The sequence below is a fragment of the Microcebus murinus genome, chromosome 1 (genome assembly GCF_040939455.1).
Source record: "Microcebus murinus isolate Inina chromosome 1, M.murinus_Inina_mat1.0, whole genome shotgun sequence".
Lineage (NCBI taxonomy): Eukaryota > Metazoa > Chordata > Mammalia > Primates > Cheirogaleidae > Microcebus > Microcebus murinus.
The window spans coordinates 856,728-881,621 of record NC_134104.1 but is presented as its reverse complement, the minus strand read 5'-3'; the positions used below and the strand labels follow the sequence as shown (position 1 = coordinate 881,621).

General features: G+C 37.8%; 1 protein-coding gene across 11 annotated transcripts in view; it reads left to right on the top strand.

The window, feature by feature from the left end:
* PCBP3 (poly(rC) binding protein 3) overlaps positions 1–24,894 on the top strand; it is a 254,498-nt gene that overhangs the window by 4,996 nt on the left and 224,608 nt on the right. For 9 of the 11 annotated variants that reach the window (XM_012780059.2, XM_012780057.2, XM_012780053.2 and 6 more), the window contains exon 2: positions 14,448–14,532. The exons of the other annotated variants lie outside the window; for them this stretch is intronic. The gene's annotated coding sequence lies outside the window, so the exon portion shown is untranslated. The remainder of the gene's footprint in view (positions 1–14,447; positions 14,533–24,894) is intronic. 11 annotated transcript variants of the gene reach the window in all.

The window sequence follows — 24,894 nt, the reverse complement described above, 5'->3', positions numbered from 1 at the left end:
CCCACAGGTTAGCAATAAGAAATAATGATAGGTATCACTTGTGGTACAGAGGTTCTTCCAGGTGATAGTAAATTGTACATCAGGCTAAGCTGTTGATTGTTATGATCATCTGCACTAGTTCTTTGGCCTCATTTGCTTAACCCAGGTTCCTCTTTGACAGCTCTTTTGTTGAGAGAGACTCAGAGGTGCTTCCTCCTGCCTCATCCAAGTTTCAGAAATACTCTCTGAGTGCCTACTCGGTGCCAGTTCCTATGGTATAATCTGGGAACCCACAAGGGGATGAGAGTTCTTGTTGAAGGGCTTACCAGTTTGGACTGAGGAAGGGACATGTAAACAGGGAGTTACAGGGGGCCCTGCTCAGTGTTGCAGTTGGAATATATAGAAAGCTGGGTGAATGTGTTGAGGATGGGTAATTCATTGGGCTGAGAATCAGAGAAAGCTTCAGAAAGGAGGAAGCCTTTGGGTTGAGCCTTAGGGTATGAGTTGTGATTGTTTAGGCATGTATGGGCATAAATTGATTAGGAAAAGGCTAGGAGGTTTGTATAACTGGAGAATAGTGTATGGTGGTGCAGAGGCTGGAGGTATGGAGAAGCACAGGGAAGGAGCTGGGCCCCACTGGAAATGTGGGTGGGGATGTTGTGACATTGGTAGGAGTCTGCTAGAGATGTTGGGGAGAGTGCAGGAGGGTTTTCTGGTAGGTAGAAAAAGCTGTCCTAGTCTTAATCCCCAGAACCTGTAAATATGTTGTGTGGCAGGGAGAGTGAAGGTAACAGATGGAATGAAGGTTGCTAATCAGCTGATTTTAAAATAGGCAGATTATCCTGGATTATCTAGGTAGGCTCAGAATAATCACAAGAGTCCTTAAATCTGGAAGAGGGAGGCAGAAAAGTCAGGGTCAGAGTGACATGGGGTGAGAAAGACTCTGGTCAGCATTGCTGGCTTTGAATATGGAAGAAGGTCACAAGCCAGGGAATGCAGGCAGCTTCTGGGAAAGGCAAGAACAGGGATTCTCCCCTAGAACTTCCAGAAAGGAACATAGTTCTCTCTAGCCCAGTGAGACCCATGAGTGGCTTCTGACCTCCAGAACTGTGAGATAATAAACGTTTGTTGTGTTAAGCCACTAAATTTTGTGGATATCTTTTACAGCAGTAATAGGAAACTGATATGAGTTGAGGAACTCTGCTCTCAGCAGTCTTAGGTGGCAGAGTAAAGGAGGAAGTAACATAGATCGGCTTTAGAAGACAAAATGACCCCAGGTAAACTTGATTCTAACCCCAGTTTCACCACCTGAGTGGGACTGGCACCGAGGCTGTCTTATCTGGCCTGAATCCTACTCTGCTCTTCTTCCCAGCAGCCTGCTCAGCCTCTATCCTTGCTGACTGCCTTGTACCACTGGCTCATCCTTGCTCCGTGCTGGGCACTCGGGGAAGAGTGGACCAGGTATACATCTACATCTGGGATTTGGGGGTCACCTCTAGGCCTGATTCTAACCTTTGAGCTGTGGTCACATTCCCAAAGATTTCTTTGTATCCTCACTATTCTTTGGATCTTCAGATGTTTTAATTGTTCAGTCAGGTAGGTATGAAATATTTCACTGTTTTAATTTGCATTTGTTTGATTAGTGAGACTGAGGATTTTTTGTCCATTTTTTGGCCACTTGGGTTTTTTCTCCTATAAAATGTATTCTTATATTGTTTGTCTATTTATTGTCTGGGTTGTCCTATTTATAGCTTTGAGAAGTTCTTTATATATTCTGAATGCTATTTGTGTCCTATTCTTTATCCTTTTAAAAATGCTGTTTTGATGCACAGATGTTTAATTTTAATGTGGTCAGATTTATCAATCTTTTCCTATGGTTTGTGGTTATTGAATCTTATTTAAGAAATCTTATGCTACTCCAAGGTCATAAGATATCTTCCTCTTTAAAAAAGTTATTTGCTTTTTATATTTTACTTGGAACTTATTTTTGTGTGGGGTGTGAGGTAGAGATCCAATTTTAGAGTTTTTCCAAATGCATAACCAGTTGTACCAGTACTGTTTGTTGAGTACCGTCATTTCCCCAGTTATCTGCAAGGCCACCTTTGGAACATAGCAAATTAAAAAAATGTATGGATCAATTTCTGGTTTTTCCATGTGCATAATGATTTCTTTCTAGTCCTTAAATCTTTTACTTGTTTTTTTGTCTTATTTCCCTTTCTTGGAATAGTAGACGAAGTTTATGGAAATTGTGATAAGATTATCCTTATATTATTTTTCAGTTTAAAGGGAATGCTGTTAAAGCCTTAATTGTGAACTTTGCTATTGTTTTTTTGTAGATGCTTTTACTAGGTTAAGGATAATCTCATCTACTGGTAGTTAGAGACAGGGTCTCTGGCTGGAGTACAGTGGCGGCATGATCATAGCTCACTGCAGCCTTGAACTTCGGGGGTAAAGCCATCCTCCTTTTCAGCCTCCTAAATAGCTGGGACTGTAGGCATGCGCCATCACGTCTGGCTAATTTTTGTAGAGACAGGGTCTTGCTGTGGTGCTCAGGCTGGTCTTGAACTCCTTGCCTCAAGTGATCCTCCCATCTCAGCCTCCCAAAGTATTGGGATTATAGATGTGAGCCATTGCGCCTGGCAGATAACAGCTTTTTAATAAAATCATAAACAGATTTTGAATTTTATCAAATGGTTTTCTATATAATTTATTTATTTATTTAGATAATTTTATGTTTTTTCCTTTTTAATTTGTGACTGAGATGAAATATTTTCTTTTAATTTAAACCGTCATTGATTGGCCAGGAGAAACTGTATGTTGTCATGATGTACTACATTAAAAATATTATTGGATGCAATATTTTAATATTTCATTTAGGATTTTGAAATACATGTTCATAAGAGGTATTGATCAATGATAATCTTTTCTTGTATTATCCTTATTCAGATTTGGCATCAAGATGATACTTTATTATCTCTGTAATAGTTTCTGAAAGGGAGGGTTTTTGTTCCCCAGAAATTTGGCAAAGTTGATTCTCAGATGGTCTGGATCTGGACTGTTTAGAACAGAGGTCCTCAAACTTTTTAAACAGGGGGCCAGTTCACTGTCCCTCAGACCGTTGGAAGGCTGGACTATAGTTTTAAAAAAACTATGAACAAATTCCTGTGCACACTGCCTATATCTTATTTTGAAGTAAAAAAACTACCGGGCAAACATACCCGCATGAGGCCTGCGGGCCATAGTTTGAGGATGCCTGGTTTAGAACATGGGGAGTCTTACACTAGCAGTTAATTGCTTTGGAAGGGTTGCGGGTCATTCTGTTAACATTTCATTGGTTAGTAGGAGTCATTCTGGCCATAGCTAATTTCACATGGAGCAGGGAGGTGGAATCTTCCATTTCCTGGAAGTATAGGAAAATGGAATACTGGTAAATATTAGTAGTATTTTCCACACTGTGGAGGCTGATTGATGTCAGTGCTGCAGAATTAGCCAAAACCTGTACCGTGTTCCCCTCTAGATCTTGTTCATAGGTTTGCAAGTGTGTTAGTTATCAAGAGGCCAATCAGAATGTGAAGCTATGTCACCTGTGGTTTGTGTTGTGAGCAAACTACCTACTCTCTCCAGAACCTGCCTTGGGAATTCCTGCGTGTCTACTCTGTATGTCAGAGGAAAAGTCTCTCTTTCTCATTCCTCCACATTGATCTAAATCTTAAGCATCCTTTAGGGCTGGTGCAGGTCCCATCTTGATGCTGATATTCTTTGTTAACTCTGACCTTTGGTGAATTGTCCCTTCTCTGCTTCCTGCAGGACCATCTTGCCTCAGTAGTAGAGAGAACAGGGTTCAGTTTTATTTATAGGTGGTTAGTGGATCAGCAGAGTCTTCAGATTCAAGTACAGGCTATCCTCCTTGGCCCAGGCTCTGTGCTGGGAGGCTCCATACAGTGGAAAGACTGGCAGCCATGTTATGATCCCTGCCTCCTAGTGTTCATGCCCACTATAATCCCCCCCACTGAGTGTGGTGGAACCTGTGTCTTGCTTCTAAACAATAGAATGTGACAAATATGATAGGTTGTTGCTTCCATGATTATGTTACATTGTGTAAAATTCTGTCTTGCTGGAAGACTTGATTTCCAGATGCTCTTTGTTAGCTTGATGAAGTGCCTATGTTGGGGAAGCCTATGTGACAAGGAGTTGTGGGTGGCCTGTAAGAGTGGAGGGTGGCTGCAAGAGACAGCAAATAGGAAGCAGGGGGCCCTCAGTCCTGGAAGGAAACAAATTCTTTCAATAACCTGAGTTAGCTTGGAAGCAGATTCTTTCCCAGTCAAGCCTTGAGGTGAGAACTGAGCCTGGGTAACACCTTGATTGCAGCTTTGTGAGGTTTGTGAGACTCTAAGCAGAGGACCCAGTGAAGCCTGCTCAGATTCCTGACTCACAGAAACTGTGAGATAATAAATGTATATTGTTGTAGGCTGTTAAGTGTGTGATAGTTTGTTATGCAGCAATAACAACCAATGTACTAGATCTCAGATCTCTACTGACTTTCTAGTTACCCTCACTAGAAGTGGATTTGGGTTGATGAAGGGTGTTTCAAACTTTTTTGAGATAATCAGCTTATTATTTATTTTCTTTTTTAAAACTTTTTTCTGTTTATCAAAGTAATACAAATTTTTGTGTAGAAAAATCAGAGTAAACAAATGTCTAAAGTAAAAGATAAATATTATCCATATCTTACCACATAAGGATATTCAGTGTTTTTTGCTATTTACATAGATGTATGGTATACATGTCCTGAAGTTGTGATGCATTCCGTAATGTTTTATGAGCAAAATTTTTTCCTTCTAATGGATTATGAGCATTTCTTTAATTAAGAATATTTTTGTGTTATGTGTTCTGTGTCATGATTTATTCTTTTAAAATATGATTTTTAATGTTTGCATACTATTCCAAAGGGTGTCTCAATTAATTGAACCATTTCCCTATAGCTGGACATTTATATTACTTTAAAATATTTATCATCCTTAATAGTGCTCTGATAAGTATCCTATACAAAAATCATTGTGTGTATGGCTGATTACTTCTGAAGGATAAATTTCTAAAGGCGGAACTATTAGGTCAAAGCTTGTAAGTGTTTTTAAGCCTTTTGATACTTAACCTTCTAGCCTCCAGCATTTCTAGAAAATAATATAAAACTTAGACATCTGTTTCTGTAACTCACCAGGTTGGGATTAGGACAGAACTATTGATTTTTGAGCATTTAGGTTTCTGTTTTCTTAACCCTGTTTGCAAAGTGCTTTTAAATTATTCATTTAGTGCAATATGGATTCTATTTATAGACACATTTGTGTATAAGATTGCTCCCTTAATGTTTGGGGAAAAGCCTACAAATTACTATTATCACATCCCTATCTTTGTAAATCCTTTTCTACTCCTATCCACCCTTCTTTGTTCTCAGTCAACCAAATAGAGACACTGAGACATGTAAGGCCGTGTATCCTTATTTTACTCAGACAAAATGGCTGTTCTGAGCCAGTCCTTGTTTTTCTTCTTGCCATTTATTAACTAGTTGACCTCATGAAGATGAGAGATCAGCAGAATATCAATTATTCAAAAGTATTTTTCCTGATTCATAAAGTAATGGTTGTTTAGAAAATTTCTAAGATAAAAGTTAGCATCAAAAGCTGAAAATCTGGATAATTCTACCACCCACAGATGACCACTATATAAATATAACTTGGTCATGTCAGCTTATTATAATATATAGCTGGATTCTGGTGACTAATTTTTTTGGTGATTTTTACATCCGTGTCTATAAGTGGAATTAGCCCATAATTTTCCTTTCTTGTAGCTGTTTTCTTTCTAATCTGAGATAAATATTTAATTTATTATTATAATTTACAGCTTTTCTATTTTTGTAATATGTGCATATAAGGTGATATATTTTCTTATAAATAATGTTTCAGTGGCATCATACAAGGTGTGATTTAAGGTATTTTCATTATTGCTTAATATGTTTTCTAATTTCCATTATGTTTTTTTCTTTGATTTATAGGTAATTTAGAAGAATATTTTAAAATTTCCAAACATATGCATACTTTTTTATCACTTTGTTCTCCAGCAGAATTATATTGCCCAAATATTTTGCTTTCTATGATTTTAATCATTTGAAATTTGCTGATAAGCCTTATAGCCCAGAATGTGGTATATAAGTTTTCTCAGAAAGTCCTAAGAAAAGGATTGGGGTCAACGTACTGTACTATATATGCTATTTAGCTGAGGGGATAAGTGTATTATATCTGTTTTCTCACTAGATTTTAGTTTGGTTGTTATATCCATTACTAAGATAATTACACAGTTTCATTATAATTATGGATTTGTCTTATTTTCCTTGTAGCTCTGTCAATTTTTATTTATATATTTTGAAAGTCTGTTATTAGGGATATGCAAATTTAAAATTGCTATGTCTTCTTGATGAATTGAGTTTTTAATTATTATTAATGGTCATGTTTATTTCTAGTTATGAATCTTTGCATTTATGGTATGATGTGTCTGAGGTTAATATGTAGCCATGCCAGAATTTTTAGGCTCATATTTGCATGATATCTTTGTGTTTTATCATTTTACTTTCAGCCTTACTGTAGTCTTATACTTAAGTATGTCTCTTATAAAGGGTATACTTAGATTTTTTTCATCCAATCTGACAATCCTTGTCTTTTAATGGGAACATTCAGTTCCAATTAAATTTAAGTTACATTAAATGCAATAACTAACCTATTTGAGTTTAAATCCAAAATCCTATTATGTATTTCTCTTGTCCCACATTTGCTGTGCTTATTTTCTCTTTTCTTGAATTATTTTAAACTGATAATGTGATTTTTAAAAAATTCCATTTTTCCACCCTTTCCATAGATGGGAGGTTATATCCTATTTTTCTTTTTTAGTGGTTATCATGTAAATTAGGTAATGTGTTACTAACTTATCCAGATAACACAGTTATACCTTTGTCTTCCTCCAGACAATATAGAAATCATAGTTTCTTGAAATTAGAACTCCATCACTTCTTCCAGATTCATATGTGCTTGTTATTGCATATTTTAATTCTGTATGTTCTTTTTAAACTCAGTGAAATAATATTAACAGTATTATTATATTAACAATATTAATAGCATTATATTAACAGTAATATTAATATTCAATGTTCATTTAGATTTTTCACATATTTATCCTTTCTTTGCTCTGAATTGTTTTTTGATATTTCTGACTTTCATTCTGGGGTTGTTTCACTTCTGCCCAAAGAGCCGCCTTTAGAAATTCGTTTATTGCAAGTCAGCTGGTAGTAAACACACTCTATTTTTTTTTTTTACAAACATTTTTATTTCACCTTTTAAAATTATTTCAATTCATTAAACATTTTTGGGGGATATAATTTACATACCATAAAATTCACCCTTTAAAGTTTACTATTCAATGCTTTTTTGTGTATTTTCAAGGTTATGTAACCATTATCACTACATAATTCTAGAACATTTCTTCACTTTAAAAGGAAACCTGATAGACATTAACAGTAACTTCCTGTTCTTTTCTCTCCCCAGTTCTTGGCAACCATTAATTTAGTTTTTTTTTTTTTAGTCATTATTAAACGTTTAATTTTCTGTTTAGATTTTTTTCTATATTAAAAAATAACAGTTTTATTGAGATGTAATTTACATACCATACAAATCATTCAAAGTGTATGATTCAATGATTTTTAGTATATTCATAGAATTGTGCAACCATCACCACAATTAACTTTAGGACATTTTCATGAGCCCAAAGAGCAGCCCCCTAGCAATCGATATTCCCCTCCAACTCCACCCCTCCCCTCATAATTTAGTTTTTGTTTCTGAGGATTTGCTCATTGTGGACATTTTATATGAGTGAAACCATACAATATGTGGCTTTCTGTATCTGGCTTCTTTCACTAAGCATGGTGTTTTCAAGCTTCATCCATTGTCATAGTGTGTGTCAGTACTTCATTCCTTTTTTATGGCTGAATAATATTCTATTGTATGGATATATGATATTTTGTTTATCAGTGGGTAGACATTTGGGTTGTTTCCACTTTTTTGGCTGTTATAAACAATGTGCTATGAACAGTCATGTACATATTTTTGTATGGCTATATGTTTTCAGTTCTCTTGGGTTTATACCTAAGGTAGAATTGCTAGGTTATACAGTAACTCTATGTTTAACTTTTTGAGTAACTGAAAAATTGTTTTCCAGAGATGCTGCACCATTTCACATTCCTGCCAGCACTGGGTGAGGGTTCCAATTTCTACACATCCTCTCTACCACTGTTATTTTCCAGTTTTTTGATTATAGTCATCTTAGTAGGTGGGAAATGGTATTTCACTGTGGTATTGATTAGTATTTCTCTAATGACTGGTGATATTGAGTACCTTTTTATGTACTTATTGGCCATTTGTGTTTCTTCTGTGGAGAAATGGCTGTTCAAATACTTTTACCATTTAAAATTTGGATTGTTTATTTTTTTATTGTTGAGTTTTAAGAGTTCTTTGTATATTCTGTATACTCGTTCCTTATCAGATGTTTTATTTGCAAATATTTCCCCTCCGAATGTGAGTAGTCTTTTTACTTTCTGGACAGTATCCTTTGAGGTTTTAATTTTGATAATGCACAGTTGATCTACTTTTTCTTTTGTTGCTTGTGCGTTGTGTCATATTAAAAGCATTGCTTAATCCCAGGTCACAAAGATTTATACTTCTTTTTTATTCTAAGAGTTTTATGTTTTAGCTCTTAAATTTAGGTCTTTGATGCATTTTGAGTTTATTTTTACATATGGCATGAGGGAGTTTAACTTCATTCTTCATGTGGCTATCGGTTGTCCTAGTGCCATTTGTTGAGAAGACTATTTCTCCATTGACTGGTCTAGCCCCTTTGTCAAAAATCAGTTGACCATAAAATCTGGGCTTAATTCTGGACTCTCAGTTCTATTCCCTTGACCTATATGTCTGTGTTTATGCCAGCACCACACAGTCTTGATTACTGCAGCTTTATATTTATTAATGGTTAGTTTTAAAATTGGAAGTGTGGATCCTCTAATTTTGTTCTATTTATTTAAGCTTCTTTTGGCTATTCCTGGTCTCTTGCATTTCCATATAATTTTAAGGATTAGTTTGTCAATTTCTGTAAAAAAGGCAGCTGGAATTTTGATAGGAATTTTCATGGAGTCTGTAGATGAGTTTGGGGAGTATTGCCATCTTTTAACAATTATAAGTTTTCCATTAGCAAGGGACTTATTAGCTGTAATAGTTTTTAGTGAATTCCTAAGGATTTTCTACATATAAGATTATATCATCTACAGATATGGATACTTTTAATTCTTCCTTTCTCATGAGAATGCCTTTTTCTTCCTTTTTCTTGTGTACTTGCTCTGGTTATAACCTTCAGCACAATGTCGAATCGTGCCTGATCCTAGGGGGACGTCTTCAGCCTTGCACCATTCAGAATGTAGTTAGCTGTGGGTTTTCGGCCCTTGGTTAGATTGAGGAAATTCCCTTCTGTTCCTATTTTGTTGTGTATTTTTATCAGGAAAGAGTGTTGGATGTTGTCAGAAGCTTTTTCTGCATCGGTTGCCATATTATATGGTTGTTGTGTTTTATTCTATTAATGTCACATAGCACATTGATTGATTTTTGTATGTTGAACTGACCTTGTATTCCTTGGATAAATCTCACTTGGTCATGGCATATAATCCTCTTTATATATGAATGGGTTTAGTTTGTTAGTATTTTGTTGAGGATCTTTTTTCCTTCTTCACCTTGCCATATCACCTATTGAAGCAAAACAACATACTGCCACTTCACCCAAAAGTGACTTTCTTGATGGCTCAATGGGCCATTGGCAAAAGGACTCCTGAGTGCTTTTAAAAGGGGGATGTTGAGGATTTTTATGTCTGCATTCTTAAAGCACGTTAATCTGTAGTTTTCTTTTCTTGTGATATCTTTGTCTGCTTTTGGTATTAGGGTAATAATACTGGCCTTACAGAATGAGTTGGGAAGTGTCCTTTTCTCTTTGTGAAGGGTAGGCGTTAATTCTTCTTTAAACATTTGGTAGAATTCAATACCGAAGCCATCTCCTAGACTTTTCCTTGTGGGAAGATTGTCGAATACTGACTCAATTTTTTTAACTTTTGTTTTAGGTTTATTCAGATTTACTATTTTTTCTTGAATTAGTTTCAATACTTTGTGTCTTTCTAGGAATTTGTCTATTTCACCTAGGCTATTGAATTTGTTGGCAAATAATTGTTCATAGTATTTTTTTTTAATAATTATTTTATTTCTGTAAGGTCAGTAGTTTCATTTCTGAATTTAGTGAATTGAGTGTTTTCTTTTTTTTTCAACCTAGATACAGGTTTGTCAATTTTGTTGGTCTTTTCAAAAAACCAGTTTTTGTTTCATTTTTTTTTTTCTGTTTTATATTTCATTTATTTTTGCTCCGATCTTTGTTCTCTTCTTCTTCTGCTTGCTTTGGGTTTAGTTGGTTCTTTTCCAATTTCTTGAGTGGAAGGTTATGTTATTAATTTGAGATTTTTTTTTCTAACATAGGTATTTATAGCTATAACTTTCTAAAAACTGCCTTTACTACCTTTCCTAAGTTTTGGTATGTTGTGTTTTCATTATCAATTATCTGAAAGTATTTTATAATTTCTGTTATGATTTCTTCTTTGACTCTTTGGTTATTTATAAGTGTGTTGTTTAATGTCCACAAACTTGTGAAGTTCTTAAATTTCTATCTGTTACTGATTTATAATGTCTTTCCTTTGTGGTTGGAGAACATATTTTGTATGATTTCAATCTTTTAAATTTTGAAGCTTGTTTTCTGGCCTAACATCTGGTCTATCCTGGTGAATGTTTCATGTGTACTTGAGAATAATATAGTTTCTGTTTTTTGCATGAATCATTCTGTAAATGTCTATAAGGTCTAACTGGTTAATCCTTGTTGGTCTTCTTTCTTGTGTTGCATCCAGAATTGAAAATGGAGTATTGAAATCTCCAACTATTACTGTTGAAATGTGTAATTCTCCCTTCATGTCTGTTAACTTTTTGTTTCTTTTGTATTCTGTGGGTATTTTTAGACATATATATATATGTATGTATGTATGTATGTATGACACATATGTATATAATTGTTATATCTTCTTGACGAATTGGCCTTTTTATCATTATGAAATATTCTTTGTCTCTAATAACAATTTTTGACTTAAAGACCATTTTGTCTGATGTTAGCATAGCCACTCAAGATCTCCTTTGGTTATTGTTCATATTATGTATATTTTCCCTGCTTTCAACTATATATGTCTTTGAATTTGGGTGTGTCTCATCCTTCACTCCCCCCAAAATATGTATTAAGTGTGTCTCTTATATACTGCATATAATTGGATACTTTATAAAAAGGCCATTTAGATAATTTCTGCCTTTAAATTGGAATGTTTAATCCATTTATATGTATACAGTTCTCATAAGGTGGGATTTATGCCAGCTATTTTGCTACTTGTTTTCTCCATTCAGTGTCTTTTTTGTTTTCTATCTATTACTGATTTTGTGTTAAATATATATTTTTTAATGTGCTGTTTCAATTCCCTTATAATTTCTTTTATTATTTTTTGTTGATTATTTTCTTAGGGACTGTCTGGGCCTTACTGTTGACAACTTAAAACAGTTGTCAGTTAGTTTGGATTAGTACCAGTTAATTTCAGTACTATGCAAACACTTTGCTTCCGTATATCTTCATTTCCTCCCTTTTCCTTTGTGCTGTTACTGTACCTCCTTATACATTCTGTGTGCTTCAACACAGATTTATAATTTTACTGAATTTTGCAATTATCTTTTAAGTCAGATAAGAGAAAAAGGTTGCAAAGAAAAATTGCATTTATATTATCTTTTATAATTTGCATTTATGATTAAATAAATTTTGCTGTTGCTCTTTATTTCTTCACCTGGATTTGAGGTACTGTGCAGTATCCTTTTATTTTAGCCTGAAGGATTCCTTTTAGTATTTCTTGTAGGGCAGGTTTTCCAGTCACATATTCTCTCGGTTTTTGTTATCCGAGAATGTCTTATTAATTTCTCCTTTGTTTTTGAAGGATAATTTTGCTGGATATAGAACTCTTGTTTGACAGCTTTTGTGATTTTCAGTATGTCATCTTATAGCCTTCTATTAATAGTCTCCATGGTTTCTGATGAGAAATTAGCTATTACCCTTATTTATTGAGAATCCCTTTTACATTATGATTTGCTTTCTTGCCGCTTTCAACATTCTCTTTGTCTTTGAATAGTTTGATTATATGTTTAGGTGTGGATATCTTTGAGATTAATCTTGGAGTTTTGAGGTTCTTGGATACGTAGTGTTTTTCATTAAATCTGTGAGGTATTGACTGTTATGCATTATGTCTTCAAATATTCTTTGTACCTCTTTCTCTCTTTTCTTTCCTTTTGAGAATTTCATTATGCATATGTTGGTATTCTTGATGGTTTCCCACAAGTCTCTGAGGCTCTGTTCAGTTTTCTTTCTTCTTTTTACTTTCTGTTCCTTAGGCCAGATAATCTCAGTTGATCTATCTTCAAGCTCACTGATTCTTCTGCCTGCTCAAATACACTAGTGAGCCCCTCTCATGAATCTGCTATTTCAATTATTGTGCTTTTTAACTCCCAACTTTTTATTTGGTTCCTTTTTTATAATTTCTGTTTCTTTATTGATGTCTGTTTGGTGAGACACCATTGTCATTCTTTTCTCTAATCCATTAGACATGGTTTCCTTTAATTTTTCAAACATATTTAAAATAGGCCACTTAAAGTCTTCATCGAGTAAGTCCAACATTGGGGCTTCCCTCAGGGACGATTTCTATTGGTTGCCTTTTGTCCCCTATGTATAGGCCATACTCTCCTGTTTCTTTGTGTGTGTCATAATGATTTCTTTGAAAACCATACATTTTAAATAATGTAATGTGAGAATTCTAGGAATCTGATTTTCCTCTCTTCCCTGGATTTGTTGTTGTTGTTGGTGGTGGTACTTGTTGTAGTGATTTCTGTTTACTTAGTGACTTTTCTGAAATAACTCTGTAAGGTCTATTCTTTGTCATGTTTCTCCACTGAAGTTTCTGCTTGGCTAGTTTAGTACTCAGCTAATAATCGGGCAGAGATTTCTTTGTTTTTTTTTTTTTTTTTTTTTTTTTTTTTTTTTTTTGAGACAGAGTCTCACTTTGTTGCCCGGGCTAGAGTGAGTGCCGTGGCGTCAGCCTAGCTCACAGCAACCTCAAACTCCTGGGCTCCAGTGATCCTTCTGCCTCAGCCTCCCGGGTAGCTGGGACTACAGGCATGCGCCACCATGCCCGGCTAATTTTTTTTTTAATATATATATCAGTTGGCCAATTAATTTCTTTCTATTTATAGTAGAGACGGGGTCTCGCTCAGGCTGGTTTTGAACTCCTGACCTTGAGCAATCCGCCCGCCTCGGCCTCCCAAGAGCTAGGATTACAGGCGTGAGCCACAGCGCCCGGCCCAGAGATTTCTTTAAATGCCTGGAATGAGTAAGTCTTTCCCACAGGGCTCTGTGTATGTGTTGGAACATGCGTCAACCATTAACTTGGCAGTTTACAGCTCTGCCTTAGTCTTCACTTCCTGATTGCACAAAGTCTCAAAGTCAGCCCAATGTGAGGGCTGAGGACTGTCTCAGGGCATTCTGACTTCTTACCTGGGCATTCATACAGCCTTGAGTAGGTACACAGCTCTATCTGTGTATGTGGCCTTCTAGATTTCCAGGAATATATCAGAGTTTTCAAATACTCTATGGGCATCTCATTCTCTAGCTTTTCCTTTTAAGCTTTTGGGTTAATATATTATTTGCTCCAGCTGTTGTTCATGGTCTCAAATAGTCACAAAATTAAATAGTTTCCTCTAACTATTTTGATAGACACATTTGAGGAAAATACTTTTCAGTGAGCTATGAGTCAGATCAAATAAAGAAAACTTTGGCCAGTGGAACCCATTAGCCGTGTCAACTAATAAGGCTTTGAAGGAATTCCAGCCCTGTTCTGTGGAGGCCCTTTTGTGGCTTCTGGGTGGCTTTTTTACACTGTAATTTCAGTCTGTTGGTTTTCAAGATTACTGTAGAGTTAGGAGAGGGGTGGGGATAATTGGAAACAGGGCAAGTTAAAACACCACAAATTTTTAATTCTTAGACTCTTCAAGCATTATCTTTACAAATGCTCCCTAGATTGTGACAAGCCTTTGGTTAAATTTTTAAATTTCCAAAAAAGTTGATTTTGATAATTCTGCCATTTTAATTGCTTTTATGAGGGGATTTTTAGAGGCTCTTACTTTGCTGTTTTCACTGACATCATGCCCTCACATTTATTCTTAAAAGTTTTTTTCCTGTATATTGAATTTAATACTGGTATTATTTTTTTGCAGCACATTGGAGATATATTTCCACAGCATCTGGCTTTTCTTGTTCCTGTTCAGAAGTCAGTAGTCAGTGTAACTGCTACCTCTGGAGGTAATCTGTGTGTCTACTATTGTTTTTAAAGGATTTTCTTATTACCCTTAGGTTTCTTTAGTTTCACTAAGTTCTACACATCCCTGCTTGAGGTATGTTCGCTTCTTGTGTCTATGGCATAATGTCTTTCTCAGATCTGGAAAGTTCACTGCCATTATTCTCAGTCATTGCTTCTGTATTGTCTTCTCTCTTCTTTCCTTTTGGGACTTGAGTTAAATGTGTATTAGATTTCTCACTGCAAATTCTCATAAGATTTTGGCCTCCTATCTTTAATTTGAATATTTATTTTTGACCTCGTTTCCAGTTTACCAATTCTTTCTTCAGCAACTCTCAATTTGTTTTAAAATCCATGACTATTTTGCTTGACTATTTTGCTTTTTGGTTTTGGATTTAAGGAAATTAAACTATGTTACTTTTTATAACTTCTAATTTCTTGTTTATGTTTTTAACCATAGCAAGTATAGTTTTTTTTTAAATTATAGACCAACATATATAACATGAAATTTACTATTTTAAATGTACATTTTTAAAGGATGTTCTGTGACATTAGGTACATTCATGTTGTCCTGCAACCATCCATCTTCAGGACTTTGTCTTGTAAAACTGAAACTCTGTATCCATTGAACAATAACTTCTTTTCCCAAATTCCTGGCAACTACCATTCTATTTTCTGTCTCTATGAATTTGACTACTATAGGTACCTCATATCAGTGGAATCATACAATATTTTTCCTTTTTTGACTGGTTATCTCACTTACTATAATGTCTTCAAGATTTATCCACGTTGTAGCATGTGTCAGAATTTCTTTCCTTTTTAAGGCTGATATTTAAGGCTGAATGATATTCCATTGTATGTGTGTAAAGGGTTATGTTTATCCATTCCTTCTTTGGTGGGACACTGGATTGCTTCTTACTTTTGGCTGTAGTGTATAATTCTATTAGGAACATGAGTGTACAAAATCTAAGTCTTTGCTTTCACTTCATTTGTGCATATACCCAGAAGTGGAATTGCTAGATTATATGCTAATTCTTTAACTTTTTGAGAAACTACCATGGCGTTTCCACAGTAGCTCCACCATTTTACCTTCCCACCAGCAGTGCATAAGGGTTCCAATTTTTCTACATCCTTGTCAACACTTGTTATTTTCTTTCTTTCTTTTTTTTTGATAATAGCTATCCTAATGGGTGTGAGGAAGTATCTCACTGAGGTTTTGATTTGTATTTCTCTGATGATTAGTAATGTTAAGTATATATCTTGTCAAGAGAAATGTCTATTGAAGTCTTTTGCGTAATTTTTAATTGGGTTGTTCATATTTTTGTTATAATTGCAGGATTTTTGATAGTCTATATTGGGTAATTCTAACTTCTTGTGTCTTTGTGGATGTTTTCTGTTCTGTGATTTCTGCTGTTTCTTCCTCAGTGTGTCACTAACTTCTTTGTGTATGCTAGACATTTGTATTTGCAGAATTATTTTGAGGAATAATTTGAGACCTGGGATGATGATTATTTTTGGAGAGGTTTTCATCAGGTACTTCTAAGGCTTTTTATTCTTAAAGGAGCCACCTTAATCCCAGTGTAGACCTGAGGCCAGCCAGAGGAACAGAATGAAGCCACACCGCAGGGGCTAGCTTCTCAGGACTTCTCTGACTGTAGGGTTTGACTCTTTGTGTTCCTGGTGCCAATTGAGGGCTGGTTTCAGCATCTGATTCGTACTTTCACTCTGTATTTCTTGATGCCAGTTTTTGGATTATTTAGGGTAATAATCCAAAAACCCCAAATTTCAGGGCCTTATATAGTAAAATTTACTTATTATTCATGTCACAATGTGCCGTGGATGTTCCTGGTCAATAATCAGCTTTCCTCTGTGTGGTGAGCTGGCCCAGCTCCTTGCAGTGTGGTCCTGCCGTCTGCTGGGTGAGTGGTGTCCTCTAGGTCCAGCTTCCTTTCTGTGCCACTGGGAGATGGGGGCATGTCCACGGCGGAGGCACACATACTTCTCAGTTAGGTTGGTTTGGAAGTGGCATGGACCAGGACCACATACATTCCACTGGTGAGATCTAGTCACAGCGCCCTGCCTAGATGCAAGTGTGAAATCTGTAAGGTGTTGCTCCTGGCTGGCAGTTGCTCCCCAGCTGTGAGACCGTCCTAGGAAAGGGGAGTGTGGCTCTTTGTGGACTGTTGTCTCTGCTTCAGTCTGTTCCCTTGGCATACCTGTCTTCCACAGCCATCATGCACTCATCTCTCAGGGACATAATCTGGGGTTGCTTCTAGTTCTGCATCTTGCACAAAGGAAGGATTTCCAGTGTTGTACAGTCTTAATCAAATCCAGTTGTGCCTCTTGTGGTTTGCTGACTGAACTGACACACAGGTCATCTCCTGCTCACACTACACAACAGTGGGGCTGAGCTAGGACAATCGTAATTTTAAAAATGTCCATTTTGGAAGAGGAAGAAAGGAAGATAAACATCGGTCCTTGGTCCAAAGCAAGAGTGACATCCCATGGGCAGGTACTATGAAGGCATCTATCAGTATCTTCTAAGAAAGGCCACTAGGAACTCACCTAGCACCTGTGATGGAACAGTTGGTACCATACACCATAGGTAACAGGGGTGTTGTGGTAAGAGGGTGTTTGAAAGATCTTGTTAACAGGATTTGGGCTTTGGTCAGGTAATTGGGGGGAGGGTCCAGGAAAGTGGGGTGCTATAAGTAAGTTGGGACAATTTTATGATCAGGTATTTCATTAGATCTTATTTGTAGGGAAGATGGACTAGAGTGAGACTAAATCTGTGATTGGTAAAGAAGCAGTTGTCTTTCACATTGGTGGGGAGAGAGATTGTGGCACAGCTTTGTTTTTGTCCTGATCCATTGTGATCCCCTACCCTAGGAGTGGGGGCAGGAAGAACTGGTCAGTTGTCCTTTGGGCCTCTTTGTTCCGCTCCTGGGAGGCTCATCCTTGTCCTTTGTTCTCCATGGACACATCTGGCTGGGGCCTTGGGGAGTGCTATGGTTTGAGTATTTGTTCCCTCCAAAACTCACATTGAAACTTAATCCCCAATGTGGCAGTTTTGAGAGATGGGGCCTTTAAGAGGTGCTTGGACCATGAGAACTCTGCCCTCATGAATGGATTAATCCACTGTTGAATTAATGGGTGAATGGATTAGTGGGTTATCATGGGAGTGGGACTGGTGGCTTTCTAACAGGAGGGAGAGAGACCTGAGCTGGCATGTTACCATGCTCAGCCCTCACCATGGATGTCTTGTGCTGCCTGTGCCACCAAGGACTCTTCAGAGAGTCCTGCCAGCAAGAAGGTCCTCACCAGACACGGACCCTTGACCTTGGACTTCACAGCTTTCATAACTAGAAATAAATTCTGTTATTAACATAATAAATTATCCAGTTTTAGGTGTTCTATTATATGCAACAGAAAATAGACTAGATAGGGAGATTTGGGGCACCAGGGCTGTAAGATCCCACAGCTTGCTTATGGAAATTTGGAGGCCTGAGGTCGTTTTGACAGTTACTGACTCTATGTTAGACTCTTGTTATTTGGGGAATGCAATTTCTCCCCAATTCTTGTAGCTTCTGAACTATTTGCCTCTGGCAGGTCCATGTGCCAGTAACTATACCCAAAGTTCTTTCCTAGCCATGACCCTCCAGCTTGCTTCACACCTTTGCTTTCTCATGCCGTGTCTCTCCATGCTCAGGGTATCTTGATGCATAATGTAATGCAGTAGGCATGGTGTGGGTGGGAGAACTGTGATCTCATCCATGTGCACAGCTTGCTCTTGAGGAGTCTTCTTGGGCCTTTGCTGCTCAGAACACATTTAGCCCCACATCTTACTCCTGGGGGGAGGCCTGTGCTTGTGGACCCTCTATAGATGCTTTCCTATCTTTCTCAAGTCAGCCAGTTTGTGCCTAAGCTTGTTTCTTTCCGTGATGCTCAACTAAGCAAAATGGGTAACAGTCACCTAGATGACTGGCATTCCCTTTTCTCCTCCCTCTAATCTAGAGACTGATTGTACGTATGGCCTGTCTTCAGGTGATGGGGGAAGATTTCACCAAATACCACACAGTGCATAAAGTAGATTTTTTGCATTGCCAGCTGCCTGACAGTGGTTTTTATCATGGCATCACCCTCCTCAAAGAATCCAGTTCTGTATTAATTCATCTCTGTTGAAATATGTATTTAATGATAGAGAATTTAAAAGAGGAAAGTTTCTGATTAGACTCTTTCTTTTGGAATTTTTTGACCCATTTCCTATTTCTGCCTCTCCACTGCTTGGAAATGAAGCTGTACATTTGTGGCAGTTTTCTAAGTAGACATTACAGAGATGTGGCAGGGCAGTCTGTCTTTTTGTTTTTAACTTTATTCACATCAGAAAATCAAGCCTTTTCTGATTTCTTACAAAAAGAAAAAATGACAATTCAGTTGTTTTTAATAAGGTGCTATGTGAATAAGATAAACAAATTTGACGAAGAAAAGAGTTTTTTGCATTGAAGTTGAGGTGCTGTGGATGACTCCCAGAGGGACTCTCTCTGCTTGAAAGAGCCTGGTGCCTGGGCCCTCTGCCTTGAGTCTGTTTCTGCTTTGAGGAAAGGCAGACGCGAGTACCTGGCCTGAGCTTCTCCTGGGGCCATTGTGGAAGCAAAGCGAGATGACTGACATGCAAACTCATTCAATAGTGAATCTCTCTGGGGGGAGAAGGCATTATTATTTCATCCTGAAGTATTTTTGAGGGGACTAAATAATTTATTTAGTACACTAAGTTCACCTCTAAGGCCAAATGTTTCTACCATAAGGAACCCAAACCAACTCTGGAAATTTACAGCATTGCAGAGAGAAGAGGTCCAGTGAGCACATCCCTCTGTGAGCTTAATGAGTGCTTTTCCATAGAGTCCTGAGTCTATTCCTGATTTTCCTTAAGCAAATAAGACACAGTTCAAAGTGGTGACACTTCCTAGCCATGCAGCTTATAGTTACTTGTGGTATGACACAGTTAATAATCATCGATTATACTTAGGGTCCTAGAGTGGTGGTTTGAGTTTCATGGAATCTTGAACATGCAAGATTTTGTAAAAGAACAGTGTTTTTTAGTGATGTCTTCTGTAACCTCTTTTGATTAAAGTGTCACAGGATTATCTTGACTTGATTAATTATTAATTAAACAGACAATAATGAAGTAGATTATTCTTCTTAATGATAAATTGTTAATCTTGAGGTAGCCATACTTCTCTAGGTCCACTTAGGGAGCTGAAAGTTTTGGTTTAATGGTCTTTTTAAAGATAACCCATGGGTTATCCATGTGATTAGTGTAGAGGCTGATATTGAGAGGGGGTGTAATAGCTTGCTTTTATATGAGGGCACTGGAATGAAATGTGGACTGTTGATTTCCATAGTGGTCTGTGACTAGGCTTGGCTGGCTCTCGTTCTCACCTCCTGAGCTGGGCTCCAGCGCGACATGCTGTTAGCCTTCCGCTGGCTCATTTGTATGTCCACTGGGGCCTTTTGCTCTGGGCACTACTTCTTCTTTGTGTCTCTGGACACAGTATCTCCTGGGCAGATAGGGATGCCCTGAGTCTGTGGATGTCTCTGTTGTCTGAGGCGTGGTCGTAAGTTTCCAAGAAACTCTCCCATCTGGAGAACAGGGCATGGTTGAAGTGAGGCCTTGTGCTTTACGACTTGCTCAAGAGTGTCTGACTCTCTGGCCTGCCTTCCTTTAGGTCCAGAAGGAAGTGCAGGGGCAGTGGGGGGCTAGTTCAGTGAGCACATGCTGCCCCTCTGGGGCAGTGGAGCTGACGTCCTGGGCTGGGCCTGTCTGCCCATGTCCTTATTGCAGGGACAGATCTTGTTTAGGTGAGGATGTCCCTACAGACATGTGGGCACCACCAAGGGAACCCACAGGTGAAGCCCCAACGCTGTTACTTGTGGTGTTCATTAGGCAAAGAACCAGGTTGGAATATTGAGCTGGAAGGGAGCTTATGAGTTCCTGCTGAACAGAGGGTTAAAATGTGACCCAGTGAGGGCAGTAATATCTATGAGTGGTCAGGTGGCTCTTGCCTGGGTGCGTGAGTCATGTTGCAGTGCCAGTGAAGGCAGAGCCGGGACTCAAGCCCTCTCCTTAGCCTGTAACACCCACAGTAATGATAGTAATATGTAATGACAGATAGTAATATGTAATGATAGTAATGACAGTAATAACACCCACCCACATCTGTAAGATCTCTTGTGATCTGTGGAGCTTTAGGGCTCCCTCGAAATCTTTCAGGGGGCTCGTAAGGTAAAAACTGTTTTTATGATGGTGCCAAGTCACTCTTTCCTTTTTCATGGTGTGGACATTTGCACCGATAGTGCCAAAGTGATGGCAAGTGCTTGGGCAGAAATCACGACTGTGGCACCAGACTCTACTGACAGTCATGCTGTCCTTCATTGCCACTCACTTGCATACAAAAAGCCATCACTGTTTAACAGTATCCTTGATGAAGCAGTAAGAATTATTAAGTTTATCAAATTTTGACCCATGAATGCTTATCTTTTTTATATTCTGTGAGATGGAATTGAAAGTTTGCATGATGTACTTCTGCAGGTGGAATTACAATGATTATTTCGAGGAAAAACACTTGTGCTGTTTTTGGATTGGGATCTAAACTAGCTCCTCTTTTCATGAAACACTGCTTTTACCCTAAATAACAACTGACAGAAAAACCATGATTATTCAGACTTGTGTTTTGGCAGACATAAGTCTGTTACTTCAAAGGAAGTAACTGCATGTATTTGTTGCAAGTGACAAAATTGAGTTTTAAGGCAAAAATTAGAATTTTGGAAAACTGTATCCGCTATGGTGAGTTCGATAGCTTCCCAATGCAGGCATGCCTTGTTTTATCACACTTGGCAGATATTATGTTTTTTACAAATAGAAGGTTTGTGGCAACCCTGCAGTGAGTAAGTCTATCAGCGTCAATTTCTCTAACAGCATGTGTCACATTTTGGTAATTCTCATAATATTTCAAACTTTTTCATTGTTACGATATTTTTTATGGTGATCTGTGATCAGTGATCTTGGATGTTACTGCTGCCATTATTTTGGGTGCGTATAGAAGATGGTGAAGTTAACTGATAAACATTGTGTGTTCTGACTGTGCACTGACTGGATTCTCCCCCATCTCTCTTCTCCTCCTGCACCTCCCTATTCCCTGAGACACAACAATATTGAAATTAGGCCAATTAATAACCTTAAGTGGCCTGAAAGTGTTCAAGTGAAAGAAACACTTACATGTCTCTCACTTTAAATCAAAAGCTTGAAACTATTAAGCTTAGTGAGGAAGGCATGTCAAAAGCTGAGACAGGCCAAAAGCTAGGCCTCTAGGATGTGAGGACGATCTGGCTGCGACATCTGTCACCCCATTGATTGCCAGGGTTGATTCGGCTGATCTGGCTGGCTAGGCTGGTGTCCCCTTCCTCCCTCACCGTTCCATGTGCGTCCCTCCCGAAGCTGCGCGCTTGGTTGAAGAGGATGACCTTCCCCGCTAGAGGAGGACCGGTCTTCGGTCAAGGGTATACGAGTAGCTGTGCTCCCCTGCTAGAACCTCCAAACAAGCTCTCAAAAGCTAGGCCTCTTGTGCCAGTCAGCTAAGTTGTGAATGCAAAGGAAAGGTTCCTGAAGGAAATTGAAAGTGCTACTCCAGTGAACACATGAATGATAAGAAAGCAAACAGCCTTATTGCCGATACGGAGAAAGTTTCAGTGGTCTGGACAGGAGATCAAACCAGCCACAATATTCCCTTAAGCCAAAGCCCAATCCAGAGCAAGGCCCTGGATTTCTCTGCGATTCTGTGAAGGCTACGAGAGGTAGGAAGCTGCAGAAGAAAAGTTTGAAGCCAGCAGATGTTGCTTCATGAGGTTTAAGAAAAAAAGTCATCTCCATAACATAAAAGTACAAGATGAAGCAGCAAGTGCTGATCGAGAAGCTGCAGCAAGTTATCCAGAAGATCTAGCTAAGAAAATTGATAAAGGTGGCTACACTGAACAACAGATTTTCAATGTAGATGAAACAGTCTTCCATTGGAAGAAGATGCTGTCTAGGACTTTCATAGCTAGAGGGGAGATGTTGGTGCCTGGCTTCAAAGCTTTAAAGGACAGGCTGACTCTCTTGTTAGGGCCTAATGCAGCTGGTGACCTGAGACTGAAGCCAGTACTCATTTACCATTCTGAAAATCCTAGGGCGCCTATAAGAGAAGCATAGGAAATCTACTCAGCCTGTGCTCTGTAACTGGGAGAACAAAGCCTGGCTGACAGCCCATGTGTTCACAGGATGGTGTACTGAATGTTTGCAGCTCACCGTTGAGACTCACTGCTCAGGAAAAAAGATTCCTTTCAAAATATTACTGCTCACTGACAATGCACCCAGTCACCCAAGAGCTCTGATGGAGACGTATGAGGAGATCAATGTTATTTTCATGCCTGTTAACACAGCATCCATCCCATAGTCGGCAGGTCACAGAGTAATTTCAGCTTTCAATTCTAATTATCTAAGAAATACTTTGCACGAGGCTATAGCTGCCATAGAGAGTGATTCCTTTGGTCAGCCTGAGCAAAGTAAACTGAAAACATTCTGAAAGGAATTCACTATCCTAGATGCCATTCAGATCATTTGTGATTCATGGGCAGAGGTCATTATATGAACATTACCAGGAGCTTGGGAGAATTTGATTCCAGCCCTCACGGATGAGTTTGAGAAGTTCAAGACTTCAGTGGAGAAAGTAACTGCACATGTGGTGGAAGTAGCAAGACACTAGCCTAGAAGTGGAGCTGGAGATGTGACTGAATTGCTGCAATGTCATGATGCAACTTGAGTGGATGAGGAGTTGCTGCTTATCAGTGAGCAAAGGAAGTGGTTTCTTGAGACGGAATCTACTCCTGGTGAAGATGCTGTGAATACTGTTGAAATGACAATACAGGATTTAGAATATCACATAAACAACTTAGTTTGATAAAGCAGCAGCAGGGTTTGAGAGGATTGACTCCAATTTTAAAAGAAGTGCTAGTGTGGATAAAATGCTATCAAACAGCAGCACATGCCACAGAGATGTCTTTGTGAAAGGAAGAGTCAATAGATGTGGCAGACTTCATCATCGTCTTATATTCACAAATTGCCACAGCCACCCCAGTCTTCAGCAACTGCTACCCTGGTCAGTCAGCCATCATCAACATTGAGGCAAGACCTTCCACTGGTGAAAAGATTACGACTCCCTGAAAGCTCAGATGGTCATTAGCATCATTAGCAATAAAGTATTTTTAGTTAAGGTATGTATGTATATTGTTTTTTTAGACATAATGCTATTACACACTTAATAGACTGTGAAATTGTGTAAACGTAACTTTTATATGCCTTGGGAAACCAAAAAGTTCATGTGACTCACTTTACTGAGAGATTTGCTTTATTGCAGTGGCCTGGAACAAACCCACAGTATCTCCTAGGTATGCTTATATTCCAATACCAGCTTCTTCTCAGTATGTGACTTGCAAATATGTTCCCAGTTTGTAGCTGCTCTTTTCATATTTGTAAGAGTCTTTTGCAGATAAAAAGTTTTTAATTTTGATGAAATCCAGTTTATCAGTGTTTCACTTACACAAGGTTTGGTGTCAGTATAACCCTAAGAGCACAAAATTTTTTCCTATTTTTTCTACATTTTATGGTTTTCCATTTTAGATTTGAGTTCGAAATTCATTTTGAGTTAATTTTTGCATAAGGTACGATATTTAGGTTGAGTTTCATATTTTTCGTCTATGGATATTTGATTGCTCTAGCACCATTTGTTGGAAAGGCTATCCGCCTACCTTGAATTGCCTTTGCAATTCTCAAAATCATTTGAGAAACTAGCTTATCAAAAATCACTTAACTTTCAAGACTTAGGAGATAAGGACCTGCAGAGTTCTCAGTCAGGGCCCCAGGAAGGCCAGTCTCAGGATCAGGGACAAACTAGAGGTTTCTAAACATTGGTCTTAGAAAGTGAGAAAAAGAACAGCAAAATAAATCCAAAGTAAGTTAAAGGAAAAAATAATAAAGAATAAAAATCAGCAAAATTTAAAACAGACAGAAAAAATTAAGCCAAAAGCCAGTTTGTTGAAAATACCAACAAAATTTGTGAACTGATAGCTAAAATGATCAAGATTTTTAAAAAGAAGGCACAAAACAGAAACATCAAGCATGAACGAGGAATTATCTTTACAGATTCTACAGTGAAAGGGTAAGAGAATAGCTTAAACAACTTCAGCCAGCAAATTTGGCAACTCAGAAGAATTGGTCAAATTCCTTGAAAGACAACTACTAATAAAGCTTATTCAAGAAGAAATAGATAACCTGA